This window comes from Tursiops truncatus, chromosome 6 (genome assembly GCF_011762595.2).
Source record: "Tursiops truncatus isolate mTurTru1 chromosome 6, mTurTru1.mat.Y, whole genome shotgun sequence".
Taxonomy (NCBI): Eukaryota; Metazoa; Chordata; class Mammalia; order Artiodactyla; family Delphinidae; genus Tursiops; species Tursiops truncatus.
Genome location: NC_047039.1, coordinates 29,702,072 through 29,724,693, shown reverse-complemented (window position 1 = coordinate 29,724,693; position 22,622 = coordinate 29,702,072). Strand labels below are relative to the sequence as shown.

General features: G+C 39.4%; 1 protein-coding gene across 1 annotated transcript in view; it reads right to left on the bottom strand.

The window, feature by feature from the left end:
* The window catches only part of FANCC (FA complementation group C), a 265,518-nt gene that overhangs the window by 78,857 nt on the left and 164,039 nt on the right, over nucleotides 1-22,622 (bottom strand). The window lies entirely within an intron of this gene.

Below are 22,622 nucleotides of genomic sequence, written 5' to 3'. Positions count from 1 at the left end.
AAAATTAGATTCTCACCTTAGGTTATTTATTAAAATATACTTGAATTTACTGTAAATTAAAGAGATCAATGTAAAACTGAAATAAAATAATAAACAAGAAGAAAATACAAGTACTTTTCACATGTCTGAATGGGGAAGAACTTTGTAAACTGAAAATCAAGGAAGCAAATCACTGATCGTTTTAAATTAAAAAACAAAAAAACTCTTGTGTTTTCCAGTGAATAATATAAGCACAAAACTATGAAGAATATTAACAACAAATAATACAGACATATGTAATCAAATCAGTGTGCAAAATACCATATGACAAATACTAAGAGCATAAAAAAGGAGTATGAACAGATAATTTCTAAAACAAAACACAAATGCCCAAGAAACACATGGATAAATGTTCAGCCTCATAATCAAAAAGGCAAATTTAAATATCAACATAACATTTTCCATTAAATGAATTAAAGAGTTTTAAAGACATGAATACCTAATGCTAATCTGGGTTCTCTGAAACAGGTACTCTGTGTGAGCTATTGGAAAAATACAAATGGGATCCACACATCACTGCTATTGTGAACTGCACGAAGGCACCTATAGAGTGTAAGCAAGTATAACACAAACCATACCCACTCCCATGCTTGGACTGCCAGGGCTATGTCTGCCTAGATGTTTGTAACGTGAAGACACCTTATAGGTTGGTAGAGGCCTACTTTATAGAAAACAACTTGAGAATGTATATTAAAGGTTTTAAAAGCATTCAGAGCTTTTAACATACATTTAAGGAAATAAATCCAAATATCATGATGGGGATTATGCTCAAAGATGTTCACTACAGTGTTATTTCTCATAGTAAAAAACGTCTAACAGCAGGGAATGATTAATTTATAATACCCTCAATACCATGGCTCACTGTAAGCCATTAAAATGCTTATAAAGAATTTATGACAGCATTTTAAATGGTTATAATGTTAAATGAAGAAAGGAAGATGCAAAATTGTATATACAGAAATGATTTTATCAATATAAAAACAATCCAGGGGCTCCCCTGGTGGCGCAGTGGTTGAGAGTCCGCCTGCCGATGCAGGGGACACGGGTTCGTGCCCCGGTCCGGGAAGATCCCACATGCCGCGGAGCGGCTGGGCCCGTGAGCCATGGCCGCTGTGCCTGCACGTCTGGACCCCGTGCTCCGCAATGGGAGAGGCCACAACAGTGAGAGGCCCGCGTACCGCAAAAAAAATAATAATAATAAAAAGAAAAAAAGAAAAACAACCCTGTACCTTAATACTCAGTGTTGGCAAAGATGTGGTAAGGGGCACTCCATTGCTGTTGGATACACAATTTTTTTTTAAATAAATAAATTTATTATTTATTTATTTATTTACTTATTTATTTTTGGCTGTGTTGGGTCTTCGTTGCTGCGCATGGGTTTTCTCTAGTTGCGGCGAGTGGGGGCTACTCTTCTGTTGTGGTGGGCTGGCTTCTCATTGAGGTGGCTTCTCTTGTTGCGGTGCACGGGCTCTAGGTGCACGGGCTTCAGTAGCTGTGGCACACAGGCTTAGTTGCTCCACGGCATGTGGGATCTTCCCAGACCAGGGCTCGAACCCGTGTCTCCTTCATTGGCGGATTCTTAACCACTGTGCCACCAGGGAAGTCCTGGGAGCACAAATTTGTAAAGCCTTCCTGGGAAGTCACTTGATGATATGTAACCAAAGCATTAAAATTCATATCCTTTTATCCAGTAATTTGATTTCCAAAAATATATCCTAAGGAAAGATTTAGGTTCATGACAGTATTACTTGTAACAGTGAAAAACTAGAAGCAACCAAAGCACCCAACAACATTGGATTTGTTGAATCCATCTTGGTTTATCCAACAGCATGAATCACATTGTAAAAAAGATATTTAATGACATAGGAAAAGACAATGTAACATTAATTTGAAAATCAAGGTATAAAAACTGTATATTCAATGTGATATTAATTTTATATGCAAAAAAATACTAGGAAGAAACATGACAGTTAACATATATTATTTCTGGGAGTGATTTAAAATTTCTTCTTTATACTACCTGTATTTCCAAAGTTTCTACAATTACCATATCTTAACTTTTTATCGTAAAAAAAATTTTGTAAAATGCAATTATGCGCTTTAACTTATGTGTTTTTTCTCATAATTCCCTAATACAAATTGCTATGAAGGGACACGAGAGTTTTATCCCTGAATGAAATAAGCATAAGTCCTAGAAACAACATATTGAGGCCTTGCTATGGCTGCATAACTTCAAAACAGACACCTTAAACTTTAGACCTACAAATCTCTCTTTTAAAGTAAACTTAAAAATTGATAAGTACTTCGCATCGCTAAGAATAATATTTCTTACTGCCACCTAGTGGCAAACATTCTAAAGAAAAAACCATTAAAGATTCTGTAGGCACTGGCCCTTGGACAAAAATTAATTCCTACAGTCACACGATAATTGACTCATTTTAAAATGCTGACAAAGCAATCTTGGAAACCTTCTACTCCAACCCCCTCATTTTACTGATGAGGAAGTGAGCTTCTAAATACATAAATCATTATCTACAAAAAGATGTGCATGTATATGAATAGGCTCCGATTTGAAAGGCATAAAGAAAATGTGCAAATGCAACACGCTGACTAGTGATCTAAAATCCTTCAAGCGTGGAAAGTGCAGGAACCAACACAGCTGTGCATAAAACATTTTAAGCCTAATTTTGATTCATGTATGAGTTTGAACTCTGCTAATGTTTGAAAAGCCACTTAAAACTGCTTACACCAGGGGGCTTCCCTGGTGGTGCAGTGGTTGAGAATCTGCCTGCTAATGCAGGGGACACAGGTTTGAGCCCTGGTCTGGGAGGATCCCACATGCCGCGGAGCAACTAGGCCCGTGAGCCACAACTACTGAGCCTGCGCTCCGCAACAAGAGAGGCCGCGATAGGGAGAGGCCCGTGCACCGCGATTAAGAGTGGCCCCCGCTTGCCACAACTAGAGAAAGCCCTCGCACAGAAACGAAGACCCAACACAGCAAAAATAAATTAATTAATTAAACTCCTACCCCCAACATCTTCTTTAAAAAAACAAACAAAAAAACCAAAAAAAAAAAAACCTGCTTATACCATGAAAGTGAACTTTTGAGAAGAAAAGTTTTAAATAAATCAGGGGAAAGTCCATTTCCCTTGTTTTCAGGTGTTCTTTCTTGTCCTAGTCTCATTGTATCCGCTCCGTCTTGTAACAGGCAGCACATTCACAGGCGGGTTAGTAAAGCTGGAGCTATGAGGCTGTGGTTTGGCGCAGAGTATGGGTGTGGAAGAAGGGCTGTGGTTTATACTTAGGCAAAGGGTTAGGAGAGCCAAATTGCGGTCAATACTCTTGAACTGAGACAGAGCACATATTTTATACTTCTCCAAACAATTTCTTCATCTGATCATTAAAGTCCTTTAGAATTTCCACCACTTTGGTCTCTACTACATCTATCTCTTTACACATAATATAAATAAGAACTTTGGTAAACAAGGATCCCTTATTCATTCATTCATTCATCAACAAACATATATTAAGTATGATCTGGATTCAAGCCACTCTACCGGGGCTACTGTGATAAGAAGCCCCCTACAATCCGATGAAGGGAGAGAGATGGAAATATCCGTAATACAAGACAGAATGCACTAAGTGCTATAATGAAGGGGTAAGACAATCACTGTGGAAACAGAGGAAGTAATGATTAATTCTAACTGTAGGGTTTCAGAGTGCTCCCAGAGATGATGACTTCTGAGCTGATTCTGACAGCCAGGGAAGGAGAGAAAGAGAGAGGAGGAGGTGTAGGAAAGAGAGGGTGTGTAATGATGGCTGCACTAGATGGAGAAAAATGACTAGAGGGATTAGAGAAGGGCGGTGGAAAAGCAGCCATGGTGTGTGGGCAAAGACATGGGAAATGTTCCTGTAACCCCTACTACTCCAATCCTTCACTGGATTCCTAAGCATAGCCTCCCCTACAGGGCCTCAGCCTACCTGGTCAAACTTACTTCTCCCGAGGAGGGACCTTCAAGATTGTGGAGGAGTAAGATGTGGAGATCACCTTCCTCCCCACAAATACATCAATAATACATCTATATGTGGAACAACTACTGAGCACCTACTGAACGCTGGCAGAAAACCCCAGACTTCCCAAAAGGCAAGAAATTCCCCACATACCTGGGTAGGGCAAAAAGGAAAACAGAGACAAAAGAATAGGGATGGGACCTGCACCTCGGGGAGGGAGCTGTGAAGGAGGAAAAGTTTCCACACACTAGGAAGTCCCTTCACTGGCAGAGATGGGGAGTGGGTGGGGGGGAAGCTTTGGGGCCATGGAGGAGAACGCAGCAACAGGGGTGCAGAGGGCAAAGTGGAGAGATTCCTGCACAGAGGATCAGTGCTGACCAGCACTCACCAGCCCGAGAGGCTTGTCTGCTCATCCGCCAGGACGGGTGGGGGCTGGGAGCTAAGGATCCGGCTTCAGAGGTCGTATCCCAGGGAGAGGACGGGGGTTGGCTGCGTGAACACAGCCTGAAGGGGGCTAGTGCGCCACAGCAAGCCAGGAGGGAGTCCGGGAAAAGGTCTGGACCTGCCTAAGAGTCAGGAGACCATTGTTTCAGGGTGCGCGAGGAGAGGGGATTCAGAGCACCTCCTAAACGAGCTCCAGAGATGGGAGCAAGCCGCGGCTATCTGCGCGGACCCCAGAGACGGGCATGAGACACTAAGGCTGATGCTGCATCCACCAAGGAGCCTGTTTGCAAGCACAGGTCACTCTCCACACCTCCCCTCCCGGGAGCCTGTGCAGCCCACCACTGCCAGGGTCCCGTGATCCAGGGACAACTTCCCCAGAAGAACACACGGCGCGCCTCAGGCTGGTGCAACGTCATGCTGGCCTCTGCCGCCGCAGGCTCACCCTGCATGCCGTACCCCTCCCTCCCCCTGGCCTGAGTGAGCCAGACCCCCCTAATCAGCTGCTACTTTAAGCCCGTCCTGCCTGGGCGGGAACACACGCTCTCAGGCGACCTACATGCAGAGGCAGGGCCAAATCCAAAGCTGAACCCCAGGAGCTGTGAGAACAAAGAAGAGAAAGGGAAATCTCTCCCAGCAGCCTCAGGAGCAGCAGATTAAATCTCCACAATCAACTTGATGTACCCTGAATCTGTGGCATACATGAATAGACAATGAACCATCCCAAAATTAAGGTGGTTGACTTTGGGAGCAACTGTGGACTTGGGGCTGGCTTTCTGCATCTAATTTTGTTTCCGGTGTTATGTTTATTTTAGTTTAGTATTTAGAGCTTATATTATCATTGGTAGATTTGTTTATTGATTTGGTTGCTCTCTTCCTTTTTTCTTTTTAATATACATATATATTTCCCTTTTTTTCTTTTTGTGAGTGTGTATCTGTATGCTTCTTTTTGTGATTTTGTCTGCATAGCTTTGCTTTTACCATTTGTCCTAGGGTTCTGTCTGTCGGTTTTTTGTTTTGTTTTTTTTTTAAGTATACAGTGTGCTCTTCTTATTTACTTATTTTTGGCTGCACTGGGTCTTTGTTGCTGCGGGCGGGCCTTCTCCAGTTGCAGTGAGTGGGGGCCGCTCTTCGTTGCGGTGCGCAGGCTTCTTGTTGCAGTGCGTGGGCTTCTCACTGTGGTAGCTTCTCTGGTTGCGGAGCACGGGCTCCAGGGGCAGGGGCTTCAGTAGCTGAGGCAGGCAGGCTCAGTAGTTTGGCTCATGGGCTCTAGAGCACAGGCTCAGTAGTTGTGGTGCACGGGCCTAGCTGCTCCACTGCATGTGTGATCTTCCCAGACGAGGGCTTGGACCCGTGTACCCTGGATTGGCAGGTGGAACGTTAACCACTGTGCCACCAGGGAAGCCCGGCACCCTTTTATATGTTTGCAAATTCCTTTCCTATATGGCTTGAAAGAAGACAGCTGGATTCTTGTATTTACTTCTGCATTTAATTTGTTGCAATATGGTTTTTTTGGTTGAACTATATGGAGAGTCTAGCCCCACACAGATACGTAGTTTTAAAACGCAGGAGTATTTTAATAGCTTCTTCACACAATTACACATATTCTCCTTTGATATTACACCAAAATTTATCAAGCGCTGCTCACCCTTTTTCCTGCAAGCCTATCTAGGAATGCAGGTAGAGCTGCCCGCCTTAGGTCTACGGGGTGATGGGTGGTCTCTACCATGAGAAGGGCTGAAATTATCCACAATTTACTGGCCAAGACTTACCCTGAAAGCTGAAAGTCCTCAAAGAAACTTTTACCTTTTGTCCTAGGGTTCTGTCTGTCCGATTTTTTGTGTTTTTTTTCTGTTTTTGTATAGTTTTTAGCGCTTGTTATCATTGGTGGATTTGTTTTTTGGTTTGGTTGTTCTTTCTTTTTATTACTTTCTTATTTTTTATGTTTAATAATTTTTTTAATTTTTTATTTTAATAACTTTTATGGTTTCCTTTCTTTCTTTCTTTCTTTTTCTCCCTTTTCTTCTGAGCTGAGTGTCTGACAGGGAATTGGTGCTCTGGCCGTCTGTCAGGCCTGAGCCTCTGAAGTGGGAGAGCCAAGTTCAGGCCACTGACACACCAGAGACTTCCTGGCCCCATGTAATATCAAACGATGAAAGCTCTCACAGAGATCTCCATCTCAACGGTAAGACCCAGCTCCACCCAACAACAAGCAAGCTACAGTGCTGGACACCCTATGCCAAACAACTAGCAAGACAGGAACACAACCCCACCCATTAGAAGAGAGGTTGCCTAAAATCATACTAAGTTCACAGACACCCCAAAACACACCACTGGATGCGGTTCTGCCCACCAGAAGACAAGATTCAGCCTCACCCACCAGAACACAGGCAACAGTCCCCTCGACCAGCAAACCTACACAACCCTCTGAAGCAAGCTTAGCCACTGGGGACAGACACCAAAAATAACGGGAACTACCGAACTGCAGTCTGCAAAAAGGAGACCCCAAACGCAGTTTAAGTTAAGCAAAATGAGAAGACAGAGAAACACACAGCAGATGAAGGAGCAAGGTAAAAACCCACCAGACCAAACAAATGAAGAAGAAACAGGCAGTCTACCTGAAAAAGAATTCAGAGTAATGACAGTAAAGATGATCCAAAATCTTAGAAATAGAATGGAGAAAATACAAGAAACATTTAACAAGGACCTAGAAGAACTAAAGAGCAAACAAACAATGATGAAAAACACAATAAAAGAAATAAAAAATTCTCTAGAAGTAATCAACAGCAGAATAACTGAGGCAGAAGAATGGACCTGGAAGATAAAATAGTGGAAATAACTACTGCAGAGCAGAATAAAGAAAAAAGAATTAAAAGAATTGAGGACACTCTCAGAGACCTCTGGAACAACATTAAACGTACCGACGTTCGAATTACAGGGGTTCCAGAAGAAGAAGAGAAAAAGAAGCAGTCTGAGAAAATATTTGAAGAGATTATAGTTGAAAACTTCCCTAATATGGGAAAGGAAATAGTCAGTTAAGTCCAGGAACTGCAGAGAGTCCCATACAGGATAAATCCAAGGAGAAACACACCAAGACACGTATTAATCAAACTATCAGAAATTAAATACAAAGAAAAAATATTAAAAGCAGCAAGGGAAAAGCAACAAATAACATACAACAGAATCCCCATAAGGTTAACAGCTGATCTTTCAGCAAAAACTCTGCAAGCCAGAAGGGAGTGGCAGGACATATTTAAAGTGATGAAAGGGAAAAACCTACAACAAAGATTACTCTACCCAGCAAGGATCTCCTTCAGATTTGACGGAGAAATTAAAACCTTTCCAGACAAGCAAAAGCTAAGAGAAATCAGCACCACCAAACCAGCTTTGCTACAAATGCTAAAGGAACTTCTCTAGGCAGGAAACACAAGAGAAGGAAAAGACCTACAATAACAAATGCAAAACAATTAAGAAAATGGTAAGAGGAACATACATATCAATAACTACCTTAAATATAAATGGATTAAATGCTCCAACCAAAAGACATAGACTGCCTGAATGGATACAAAAACAAGACCCATATATATGTTGTCTACAGGAGACCCACCTCAGACCTACGGACACGCACAGGCTGAAAGTGAGGGGATGGAAAAAGATATTCCATGCAAATGGAAATCAAAAGAAAGCTGGTGTAGCAACTCTCATATCAGACAAAATACTTTAAAATAAAGGCTATTACAAGAGACAAAGAAGGACACTACATAATGATCAAGGGTTCGACCCAAGAAGATACACAACAATTGTAAATATTTATGTACCCAACACAGGAGCACCTCAATACATAAGGCAAATGCTAACAGCCATAAAAGGGGAAATCGACAGTAACAAAATAATAGTAGGGGACTTAAACAACCCATTTTCACCAATGGACAGATCATCCAAAATGAAAATAAATAAGAAAACACAAGCTTTAAATGATACATTAAAAAAGATGGACTTGATTGATATTTATAGGACACTCCATCCAAAAACAACAGAATACACTTTCTTTTCAAGTGCTCATGGAACATCCTCCAGGAGAGATCATAGATTGGGTCACAAATCAAGCCTTGGTAAATTTAAGAAACCTGAAATCATATCAAGTATCTTTTCCGACCACAACGCTATGAGACTAGATATCAATTACAGGAAAAAGTATGTAAAAAATATAAACACATGGAGGCTAAACAATACACTACTAAATAACCAAGAGATCACTGAAGAAGTCAAAGAGGACAACAAAAAATACCTAGAAACAAATGACAATGAAAAGACGATGACTCAAAACCTATGGGATGCAGCAAAAGCAGTTCTAGGAGGGAAGTTTATAGCAATACAATCCTACTTTAAGCAAAAGGAAACATCTCAAATAAACAAGCTAACCTTGCACCTAAAGCAATTAGAGAAAGAAGAACAAAAAACCCCAAAGTTAGCAGAAGGAAAGAAATCATAAAGATCAGATCAGAAATAAATGAAAAAGAAATGAAGGAAACGATAGCAAAGATCAATAAAATTAAAAGCTGGTTCTTTGAGAAGATAAACAAAATTGATAAACCATTAGCCAGACTCATCAAGAAAAAAAGGGAGAAGACTCAAATCAATAGAATTAGAAATGACAAAGGAGAAGTAACAACTGACATGGCAGAAATACAAAGGATCATGAGAGATTACTACAAGCAACTCTATGCCAATAAAATGGACAACCTGGAAGAAATGGACAAATTCTTAAAAAAGCACAACCTTCCAAGACTGAACCAGGAAGAAATAGAAAATATAAACAGACCAATCACAAGCACTGAAAATGAAACTGTGATTAAAAATCTTCCAACAAACAAAAGTCCAGGACCAGATGGCTTCACAGGCAAATTCTATCAAACATTTAGAGAAGAGCTAACACCTATCCTTCTCAAACTCTTCCAAAATATAGCAGAGGGAGGAACACTCCTAAACTCATTGTACGAGGCACCATCACCCTGACACCAAAACCAAAGATGTCACAAAAAAAGAAAACTACAGGCCAATATCACTGATGAACATAGATGCATAAATTCCTCAACAAAATACTAGCAAACAGAATCCAAGAGCACATTAAAGGGACCATACACTATGATCAAGTGGGGTTTATCCCAGGAATGCAAGGATTCTTCAGTAGATGCAAATCAATCAACGTGATACACCATATTAACAAACTGAAGGAGAAAAACCATATGATCATCTCAACAGATGCAGAAAAAGCTTTCAACAAAATTCAACACCCATTTATGATAAAAACCATCCAGAAAGTAGGTACAGAGGGAACTTTCCTCAACATAATAAAGACCATATGTGACAAACACACAGCCAGCATCGTTCTGAATGGGAAAAACTGAAACCATTTCCACTAAGATCAGGAACAAGACAAGGTTGCCCACTCTCACCACTATTATTCAACATAGTTTTGGAAGTTTTAGCCACAGAAATCAGAGAAGAAAAAGAAATAAAAGGAATCCAAATTGGAAAAGGAGAAGTAAAACTGTCACTGTTTGCAGATGACATGATACTATACATAGAGAATCCTAAAAATGCCACCAGAAAAGTACTAGAGCTAATCAATGAATTTGGTAAAGTAGCAGGATACAAAATTAATGCACAGAAATCTCTTGCATTCCTATAAACTAATGATGAAAAATCTGAAAGAGAAAATAAGGATACACTCCCATTTACCATGGCAACAAAAGGAATAAAATACCTAGGAATAAACCTACCTAAGGAGAGAAAAGACCTGTATGCAGAAAACTATAAGGCACTGATGAAAGAAATTAAAGATGATACAAACAGATGGAGAGATATACCATGTCCTTGGATTGGAAGAATCAGCATTGTGAAAATGACTATACTCCCTAAAGCAATCTACAGATTCAATGCAATTCCTATCAAACTACCAATGGCAATTTTTCACAGAACTAGAACAAAAAAATTCACAATTTGCATGGAAACACAGAAGACCCTGAAGAGCCAAAACAATCTTGAGAAAGAAAAACGGAGTTGGAGGAATCAGGCTCCCTGACTTCAGACTATACTACAAAGTTACAGTAATCAAGACAGTATGGTAAAGTCACAAAAACAGAAATACAGATCAATGGAACAGGACAGAAAGCCCAGATATAAACCCTCGCACATATGGTCACCTTATCTTTGATAAAGGAGGCAAGAATATACAGTGGAGAAGAGACAGTCTCTTCAGTAAGTGGTGCTGGGAAAACTGGGCAACTATGTGTAAAAGAATGATATTAGAACACTCCCTAACATACACACAAAAATAAACTGGATTAAAGACCTAAATGTAAGGCCAGACACTATCAAACTCTCAGAGGAAAATATAGGCAGAACACTCTATGACATAAATCACAGCAAGATCCTCTCTGACCCGCCTCCTAGAGAAATCAGAATAAAAACAAAAATAAACAAATGGGATCTAATGAAACTCAAAAGCTTATGCACAGCAAAGGAAACGTATAAACAAGACAAAAAGACAACCCTCAGAATGGGAGGAAATATTCGCAAACGAAGCAACTGACAAAGGATTAATCTCCAAAATATATAAACAGCTCATGCAGCTCAATATCAAAAAAACAAACAACCCAATCCAAAAATGGGCAGAAGACCTAAATAGACATTTCTCCAAAGAAAATATACAGATGGCCAACAAACACATGAAAAGATGCTCAACAGCACTAATCATTAGAGAAATGCAAATCAAAACTACAATGAGATATCACCTCGCAATGGTCAGAATGGCCATCATCAAAAAATTTACAAACAATAAATGCTGGTGAGGGTGTGGAGAAAAGGGAACCCTCTTGCACTGTTGGTGGGAATGTAAACTGATACAGCCACTGTGGAGAACAGTATGGAGGTTCCTTAAAAAACTACAAATAGAACTACCATATGACCCAGCAATCCCACTACTGGGCATATACCCTCAGAACACCATAATTCAAAAAGAGTCATGTACCAAAATGTTCACTGCAGCACTATTTGCAATAGCCAGGACATGGAAGGAACTTAAGTGTCCACTGACAGATGAATGGATAAAGAAGATGTGGCACTGGGCTTCCCTGGTGGCGCAGTGGTTGAGAGTCCGCCTGCCGATGCAGGGGACACGGGTTCGTGCCCCAGTCTGGGAGAATCCCACATGCCGTGGAGCAGCTGGGCCCGTGAGCCACGGCCGCTAAGCCTGCGTGTCCGGAGCCTGTGCTCTGCAACGGGAGAGGCCACAGCAGTGAGAGGCCCGCATACCGGAAAAAAATAAATAAATAAAAAAGAAGATGTGGCACATATATACAATGGAATATTACTCAGCCCTAAAAAGAAACGAAATTGAGTTATTTGCAGTGAGGTGGATGGGCCTAGAGACTGTCATACAGAGTGAACTAAGTCAGAAAGAGAAAACCAAATACCGTATGCTAACACATAGTTATGGAATCTAAAAGAAAAAAGAAAAAAAGGTTCTGATAAACCTAGGGGCAGGACAGGAATAAAGAAGCAGATGTAGAGAATGGACTTGAGGACACGGAGAGGGGGAAGGGTAAGCTGGGGCGAAGTGAGAGAGTGGCACTGACAAATATACACTACCAAATATAAAATAGATAGCTAGTGGGAAGCAGCTGCATAGCACAGGGAGATCACCTCGGTGCTCTGTGTCCCCCTAGAGGGGTGGCATAGCGAGGGTGGGAGGGAGACACAAGAGGGAGGGGATATGGGGATATATGTATACATATAGCTGATTCACTTTGTTATACAGTAGAAACTAACACACCATTGTAATGCAATTATACTCCAATAAAGATGTTAAAAAAAACCCACAAAACTTATTTCTCCCAATCTTTCTCTTTGATCCCTGTGATTTGGTAACATCAGACTCCCTGCTGGTCTCCAGACTCACCCAGCCCTTTCCCACTGCCATACCATTTCTTTCTCCTGAGAAACCCAACAACCCTCACTCATCTCTAGCTGCCAAAGGTATACCAATCTTTCAAAATCCATCTTTCTCCAAGATTCCTCTTCCAGTTCCCAACAGTATGAGAGAGAATTCTCCTGAAATCTCCATGGTGTCCTATTTGTGTTTCTCTCGCAATGCCTTCCAAGTTCTGCCTTGTAGTTATATTTCCCCATTCTACTCGTTAGCACACAGGCTCTCCAAGGAAAAGACTGTCTTACTAATATTTATATTCTTTAGAGCAACTGTTAACTTGCCCTTGGCATTTCACACACTAGGTGTTCAATAAACCTTAGCTGAATCAAACTCATTAGAATGAATCGCTCATTTACACTCACTGAACAAGATTATTGCAGGATTCCTTTGTGACCTCATTACAGTACAAAATGATAAATCTTTTCACAATTTCCTAAGTTTTAGTCCATGAAATACCCACATAATACTGGAAAAAAACATTACATTGCTATGTACTTTTATTTCAAAGAGTATTACTTAATTTCATAACACTGACTGGAACCTGGCACATTGATGTGGATGTGATTTCATTGAATAAAAAACTGCTTTGGTGCAGCTCTGTCTGTGGCAACCTATGAGTATGCCACAGTATTAGAGCACCCAGAAGGGACAGGAGAATCAGTAAGTAGCAAGGACCATCTTTGCTGAAAGGGGCACTGGAAAATTACAGAATTATCTCAGATATGCTTAAATAAAAATTATACATTTGAAAAACATTTTTTCCCCAGCAAACCCAAATAAGAAAACAAACCTTTTGTTAGTTCAATCCAATTTATTCAATTATTCTTGGCCCAAAAATTTAATCCTCAAGGTACAGCACAACATGTTTAATCTTCTCTTTTCTCAAGCTTTCACAGAAGTATCTGGTGTATTCAGACCTTGGCCAGCAGAGATGCTGCCATTTTGAATATTTGGCAGGTTCTTTAACCATATGAAATACCTGTGCCCAAACACTGAAGTAGTCATTTTCTTTTTTATGTTCCCATGACATTTTATGTAAATATCTAATAAAACATTTATATTCTTATTCTGAAATTGTTTATTTACTTAAGCAATATTAAAATTCCCAAATTAATAAATCACTGCTAAGTGATTTAGATTTTTCTAAATTAGACACCATAGTGAAAATTGTCTAATTTTCTTAATAACACAATCTTAAATTATCATTTCTCCCTGCCAACAAAGGCAATCTAGAAACTAGACCAACATGTAAGCATCAACTAAATATATTACTTCACTGAAAAAAAAGTTGCCCTCTATAAAGTACTAAAATGGCAAGAAATGCTCTGTGCACAGCACTACATAACAAAACAAGAAAGAAGACAAGTGTTATAAAACTTAAAGAAACACATAGTAAAGACCTGCATAAATGCAGAGATAAATCAATACTATGGTCATATCAAGAAAAATTCAATGTCATAAAGATGTCAATTCTCTGTCATATAGACTCAATACAATACCATCAACAACCCTAAATATGTTTTTTAGTGGAACTTCAGAAGCTTTTCTAAAATTTCCATAGAAAAGCAAGTGGCCAAGCATAGCACATGCTAAGGGAAAGAAGAAAATGATAGAAGTAAACATATAGGGTGACTCCATTTCTATGAAGTTCAAAAACAGGCACACTAAACAAGATGCTGATCAGGGGTACATATACAATGGGCAGAACTACATATTCCTCAAATTACTTCTGGATGCAGGTTCTAAGAGACAAAGAATAAATCAAATGAAATATTTCACACCATCACAACAGCTATTCTGCGCCTGTTAGTCTGAAGCACCCGTAATTCTGAGACTTCTCAGGAAGGAAATATCATTATTATGATGTAGTTTCACTTCTAAGTCTCCTAAAATCTGAAATCCTTAATATCTGAAATTATAAGGAAGACTTCATTATATAAGATATAATGCATACCCATTGCTGATAAAACTAAAATAAAATAAGATAAAAATTGCTTGAAAACTTATTTAGAATTCTGTTAAAAATTTTTTAAGCTTCCATGTATTTGTTATTTCTATAAATTAAGAATTAAAATATAGTTCAACATGTAACTGGTACACCCAATACTAGAATAATCTATAATTAAAATGGAGAAGAAATGAATCCTAAATTAAGGTATAGGTTTATTTCTAATGCATTCTTTCTAAAAATCAGACATGTCTAAATTAATTTAAAATCATTTTGAGGGGAAAAAACCCTCATTATTTTCATTACAAATATTTGTGATAATGTATTCTTTAGCAAAGTAATAATGGACGGTTAAATTTTTTAAGAAATGAAGACAGGCTAAGCTTAGGATTTGTACATTATTTCCTTCAAACACAAAATGGCAGTCTGAATAAATTAACGTAAACAATGCCAAAGAAAACAAACAATGCCCAATTCCCAATCTGGAACCCAACAACTTGTTTCCTACAGTTAACGGTCTTGCTTATTAGTCTTACTAGGGCATCACAGGTTCAAACTAATAGATCTACAATTACAAGAGTTCCTTTTATTTCAATACAATATTTCCCAGACTTCCAATTTCACAGAGTCTGTATCTACTTAAGCACAAGTGGACAAAGTTGAATTCGGTGGACAACTTACTACTGAAGAAAAACTAACCATATAAAACATGTGTTGAGAAACACTTTTCCCTATTACATGGTTGGGAAGCAAAATTCAATTAGTAGTTAGTCATTGATTATTTTGCCTCCTTCATAAACCACACTCTGAGATGTATAAAATTTCAAATATGATTTCAAATCAGGGAGGAAGCCAGAGTATAACAGTTTTTTTTTCCCTTAGAAAGCCTGAAAGCCTACCATTTAAAACAAATGGATTTATTACCCAGCACCCTTTTAAGTAAAGGTTAGTGCTGAGAAACTATGTATTGATCAAGCCCCTTCATGGGGGCTGCTGAAATACCTTGATATGAGTAGGTTTTCTCAATCTTGGCATTATTGACATTTTGGGGCCTGATAATTCTTTGCTACAGGGGTGGTGGTGCTGGTGAGGGGGATGCATTTCTGGCCTCTATCCACTAGATACCAATAATAACCCCCTTCCAAGTTGTGATAACCAAAATTGTCTCGAGACTTTGCCAAATCCCCTCAAAAGCAAAATAGTCCTGGCTAAGAAACTCTGGTTTAACCATATACAATCAGCCCTCCATATCCATGGGCTCTGCCTCTGCAGATTCAACCAACTGTGGGTTGAAAATATTTGGGAAAAAGAGTTTCCAGAAAGTTCCAAAAAGCAAAACTTGAATTTTGGTGTACCGGCAACTAATTACATAGCATTTACAGTGTATTTACAACTATTTACATCGCATTTACATTATATTAGGTATTATAAGTAATCTAGAGATGATTTAAAATACACAGGAGGATGTGTGTTTGTTATTAGCAAATATTATGCCACTTCATATAAGGGACTTGAGCATCAGAGGGTTTTGGTATCCTCAGGGAGGGGTGGGGATGGGGTATGTGGTGTTGGGGGTACTGAAACCAACCCCCTAGGATAGGGATGGATAACTGTCTGCTTTTTAAAATCAGTTTGTATTATACTTTTTGAATATTCCTTTGTCTCTGGTATAAAGATGAATACTGGCAATATAAAGGAGACCTTGTGACTGATACAGAAATAACTCCAGGAGTTAGTATTTTATGAAGAAAGTAAGTTGCAGAATAATACATCCAGTATAACTCCATTAATGTGAAAAGAAACATAAAACAAATTAATATATTTTCATATATAAATGCAGAGAAGACTAGAAGGATCTACAGTCAATTGATATATCAGAGTTACTTCTGTGGAGGGATATAAGGTTGGGGGAAGGCTGCTATGTCTGGATTTATTAGATTTTCTTTTGAGACTATTAATGTCTTATTTGTATAATTTAAGAAAGAAAGAAAAAGAAAGAAAAAAGGTCACGGGACTTTCAAATTAAACAGACTTTGAGGCCTAGTTACATGACCCTGGTGTAATTTTTTCTTTAACAGTGTTATGTCTCCTCAGTTCCTTCTTCTATAAACTGTAGATTATGAAACTGATTTTATAGGTTTGTTATAAAATTAAATGAGACATATACACGGGAAGTAGCTAGCATGGTGTGTCAGCTCACAGCACATGCTTGATCATCAGTGGCTGCTATATCGTAAGTCTCAGGTTGGGTAAAAATGAAACCTATTCCTGGGTTCTGGGTACCTTTAATCTTCTCTCTCTTCATTATCACAGTCAAGGTCTGTGTTCTGCTCTCTGACTCATCATAAACGCCTGGTCTCGCCTAACCTAACAGTGAGGGGAGCATCTCTAGGTTTGCCACAATCAAGTAAGAAATGTATGAGGAGACCCAAGAGGAGCTGTATGTGAAAACTGGGTTGCCTACCTCAGTGTTTCTCCTGGTGTGATGTGTAAATACCTGGATCTGAATCATCTGTTTTCTTACTACCATACAGACAGTCCACTGAATCAAAACCACAGGCTGCAGAGCTCTAGAATCTGCTTTTCCAACAGGATCACCACCCATCTCACTGCACTGTGACCCGAGCACCTGACCACAGCTCAAACACTATGTATCTAAACGCTATGTATATTCACGTCCTATGCACTGGGGAGAAAACTGAGAGAACAGAGAGAATCCCAGGTCTGGGGTTCCTGGGAAGGCAGAAATTATTGCCCAGTGAAAGGAAAAACATTAATTTTCTTTGTATTTATTATTTCTGTCCATACTTTTAAGTCTTTATAATCAATAAAACTTATATCCCTATAATTGCTGTTACCAGGAAATCTGAAACAATTAAGTGTTCGAGTTTGTTTTCTCTATAGGTTATCTGTTTCCTACTAATTTCTACTCCTGCAGTTTCCCATTCTCTCATTGTATAAAGTCCACCTCTCATCCCCCAACTAATAATCCTTCCCTGCATGACTTGTGGGCCCCTGTCTCTTCTCTTAACCCTTTTCTCATTTCACTCTGGATACTCAAAATTATGGTATGATATCCCTGTATAATTTTTTAAAATAATATTACAGATGAAAAGTTATGAATGATACCTAAAATCAAATTCAGAATGAGAATTTCTTTTAATTTAAAACTTGGTATATGTAATATTTTCACAATGGCATATTGTGCATTCTGGTACGCTATTATTCAAGTCCTCTGGACATCAATTAAATGTACCAATTTCTCTCACTTAAAATATGGAACAAAGTTATTCCCATTCCTTTTGCACTTTTACATCCATAGCCAGAACAAATTACGGCACAGATTCCTGTAGCTTTTCCTTCAAAATCCTGCTTTCAATTTTTTTTTTAATTTATATGTCCCATTGCAGTTTAAATTAAATGATCTACAATAAAAAACTTAACTGGCCTGGTATTTTTAGAGCCTGTTTTACTATGAAATAAACACTCAGAAATCTGGAAAATTGCAGTGGTTAGGTTTGTAAGTGTGAAGGAAGGCTGCTCATTCACAGAACCGCCTAACACCCATTGTTTACATAGCTTACTCCATGAGCAGGATGCTGACATGACACAATTCACAGAATTTCTAAACACAGTTCCAATCATAACAAAGTCTGCAATTTTTACTTTTACTTACAGACCTCTTGCTTGCTCGCTCATTAGTTCCGAGGGGCAGGGGAGAGAGGATAGAGTTGGTTTTCCGAAAACCAAAATCAAAAGGCTTTAGAAAATAAGCCTGAACTAAATAACAGTATGAATGATTTAAACAATGGCATTAAAACACATCAATAATCATGTAACATAGAAAGACTATAAGTATATAGACATAGAAATGTATACTTTACTAAATACACTTACTATAAGCCACTCACGTGTTTGATAAACACGTTGCCAAGCTTAAATAATCACACCCTCAACTCCCTGCTTTCTGCCCACTCCCTTTCTAAAGTACTATGGTACTTGCCTTGTAAAACCCTGACCCTTGTGAATCCAGTTCTGCACTTTCTCTTTACCAGTCAGTGCCCACACAGCTGAACTGCTAAGAACATCAGACACCTGAGCCAATGACTCTGATTTCATTACCACAATCCTTGCTGGGCACTGTGCTGCCTGCCTCCCAACCCACCCTCCTATGCTTCCCTAGTCAGTCTGCTTGGCAACTTCCTGAGCAATTATTTCACGTCTTCTCTCTCATCACATCACCCCCGCTTCCCCGCTGAGGACCTTGCCTCATATACAGTTGAAAAAACAGCAATTAGCTTGAACCTCTCATCTCGTCACCAAGCGGCTGACAACCCTACACGCACCTACACACACCCCTTTTCTGGCCTCCCTCCTGTTCTGAAGGAAGAAGTGTCTCTGTTACCATAAAGTGGAGTTGGCCACTTGGTCTCTAACCCCCTCAACTCCCTTCTTGGCCAGGACTCTCTACAGCAGTGATCCCTAGTCCCTCTGGCATCAGCACTGAATTGCTCATGTCAGCTTACAAACATGCCTTAAGATGTCCCTGCATTAACATCTCCTTCCTTCTAATCACTGCCCATTTCTTTGCTTTCCATTTAACAGTTTCCTGAGAAAGATGTCTAAACTCGCCTTCTCTACTTCCCACCTCACATTCATTCTTCAGTCTTCTCTCCCTCCCGATTCACCGATCAGAACTCCATGATGCAAACCAATGGATCCGCTTCTGCCCCATCCTTGCTCACCTCCTCAGCAGTATGCTAGTGTTGACTCTCCTCCCAGGGGACCACCCTGCACACCTCCAGTTCAGAAACAGACTGCACCTCATGGCACTGTGGCACACACCTGTGCGGATACACATGGTGTCCCTAGCTTCTGCTTGCTTGAAATACTTTTGTCTTAGCTGGTAGCACACTACACTATACACGTTTCTTCCCTCATCCTGTCTAACTTGCTGCTACTTTCTCCTCAGCCTGATTTTTAAATGCTGGAGTCCTCAGAGTTCAGTAATCCCCCAGGAGATTTTATCTAGTTCCATGATTTTAGATACCATTTATTGCCAATATCTTCTGTCATAAAGAGTTTAAATCCATTTTTGATGTCTGACTGCTGACAGCTTTCAAGTCCCACTGCTCCCCTTTCCTCTTCTGCCCCACATCTGGGCAAGCTGATAAAGAAGCTGATAAGAAGGCCTGGGTGGAAGTTCAAACCTTGCGAGGCCCAGCTCACACAGGGTAACTCTTGCCCCAAGTGCATCCTCTATTCACCATGAAAGCTAAACCAGTCTCCTTTCTTGCTCTCTCAAGCCACTTTGGAACAGCTGGGGAACCAGCCCTGCTCCCCCATTATGTGAGTAATAAATCTTTTCATACCCTCTTGGTATGGGTGTGGTACCCTCTTGGTTTGGTGCCCTCTTGGTTTGGGTGTAAGACCATCAGTCTCTATATCAGAACCAAATTGGGGGATGGTGTGTTAGGAGGTCCATCCTCTCCTGTAGGGTGACTGCAACACATTCCAAAATTCTAGCTCCAGCCCTGCCCCCTCTCCTATGCTCTAAATTCATATACTTAACTGGCTTACTTGATATCTTTTAATGTGTAATAGATATCTCAAAAAAAATTCCTAGTTTCCCAACTTAGCCAGCTTTCTAAATGTTTTAGAGCCTCACCTTTTTGGAGTGAAGGTATGATATTTTTCACAGTGGGCTGTTAAACACAATTATGTGTGAACAAATTACAGAGCACCATCCAAATATAAGTTGTTAATATAACTTCCTTTGACATGCCCTTCAGACAAAAAGTACTTTTAATTTGGCTATTTTTTTAAATTTACTAAAATTATAGGAACAACAGATAAAGATCATTATGGAAGTTTAAGAGATATATAAAGCTATACTCATAAGGTAAAAATTCTCGGGTATTACAATAATTATAGAATTCTATTTCTAGCTTGTTTTTCCCCGGATATCAGTCTTTTCCTATACAGTTTTGTTTCCTACCACATTCCTGGCCTCCATTCATCCAAAGGTTACATGTGAGACTGTGAATAGAAAGAATTTCATTAAACAAAACAATTTCATAAATTAATATATGTTAAAATCAATGGAAACCAAGATTCTCTTGTCAGAGAGTTGCTTTAATATAAAAACTTTACTGTAAGTATCTATAATTCGAAATAAATTAGAGGATATTTACTGAGCACCTACTTTGTACCTCACAACAGTGAACAAGACTGTTTAGTCACTGCACTCATGTAGTTTTTACTCTAGTAAGGGGAGGGGGAAGAGGAAATGAATAAATAAAGAGGTAAACAATATAATGACAAGTGTTGTAGAGGAAATAATCAGGGTGCTGTGATTAGAAAAGAAAAAGGGAGGGAGAGAATGGGATTTACTTCAGATAAGTAAGGAAAGGCAACTCTGAAAACTGAGCATGGGACCAAAAGCTTGTTGAAGGAAGAGCATTGCAGGCCAGAACAAATGCAAGAAAGAAAGTACTGCTGAAGAAAGCCCAAGAAGGCCAGTGGAGCTGGGCCGTGGTGAGCAGAGGGAAGAATGGTATGAGATGAGGATGGAGATGAAATGGGATTCAAAACAGTGTCTTACAGGCTGTGGTAATAAGGACTACGGATGTTATATCCAGTGCAACAGAATGACACTAAAGGGTGTATAGTAGGAATGTAACTTGATTTGATATTTTTAAAGGTATTATATTTGAGCTATATTTTGCGGATAGTGAGGAATAATGAAAATGTTTCTCAGTGACATTAGCTATGCTTATGAAGACTGGGTTGGCAACACTGTTCAAGACAGACTGGAAGAGGAAGATACTGGAGGTTGAGAGACTAATAGCCAGCTATTATGTAAAGTCAAAACGTAGTAGTAAGTGCTTGAATTGCAACGATAGCAAAGAAATGAAAAAGAAGGATGAAAGGGACATACACTACACAGGTGGAATGGACAGAATTTGGTTCAACTGGTGCAAAAGAGGAGGAATTAGAATTGTGGAGGGGGTTTTCAACCTAAAGACTAAATAATGCTGCCATAAGGAAGACATACAAAGTACAAAGGCATAGGCCTGCTAAAGGGAAGATAATGCATTCAGTTTTGGCCATGACACTACTTTCTTTTCATTCTGCTACCTCACTACATTATTCTGGTCCAGAATTCCAGTGTGTCTCATCTAAGGCTGGGCATCAGTGTCATTAGGGACCCCAAGCCACAGATCAATCCTACAGAAGAAGGTGGAGGTTATTTTCTTTTTAATTCCATTGGTGATTCTGATGTGCAGCTAGAGCTGAAACTTACTGGCTCACACGGAGTACAAGAACAGGATTGATTTCTTGTATTCTTTGCTGGAGGATTATTTTGGTCATTTTCCTTCTGCCTGAAGAAAACTTTTAGTATTTCCTTTAGTGTAGTCTGTTGGTGATAAATTCTCCCACTTTTTGTTTACCTTAAAATGCCTCATTCTTAAATGAAGGAGTCTTTTTCCCCCGCTGGCATTTGAAGATATCATTATCTTGTCTTCCATTACTTCTATTAGAAGTCAACGGTCCGTCTAATTATCGATGCTGGTACTAGAGTAATGCAAGTAAGGTGCTTGCCACGCATGCAAAACTGTATCCACTGTCACATTCCTACCAGAAATGTAAGCGATCCAGTTCCTCCAAATCCTCACCAACATTTCGAAGTCTATATTTCATTTGAGCCACCGGACAGGTGTGTAGTGATATCTCATTGCCATTTTATTTTTTGCATTTCCTGATGGCCAGTGAGGTTGAACATCTTTTCATGTGCTTATCTGCCATCTGTACAGGTTTTCTGATAAAATGTCTGCTCATGTCTTTTGCCCATTTTCTAATTGCGTTGCCTGTGTTTTTACTATTGAGTTTTGAGACTTTATACAGTCTGGACACTAACCCTTCATCAGATATGTGGTTTGCAAATATTTTCCTTCAGTCTGTAGCAAGTCTTTTCATCCTCTTCACATGGGTCTTCACAGAACAAAAGTTTTTAATTCTGATGAGGTCCAGTGATCATTTTTTCTTTTATGTACTATGCTTTTGTTATCAAGTCTAAGAACTCTTTGCCTAGCTCTAAGTTCTAAAGATTTTCTGTATTTTCCCCCAAAGTTTACAGTTTTAATTTTATATTTAATTCCCTGATCCATTCCAGTTAAATTCTGTGTC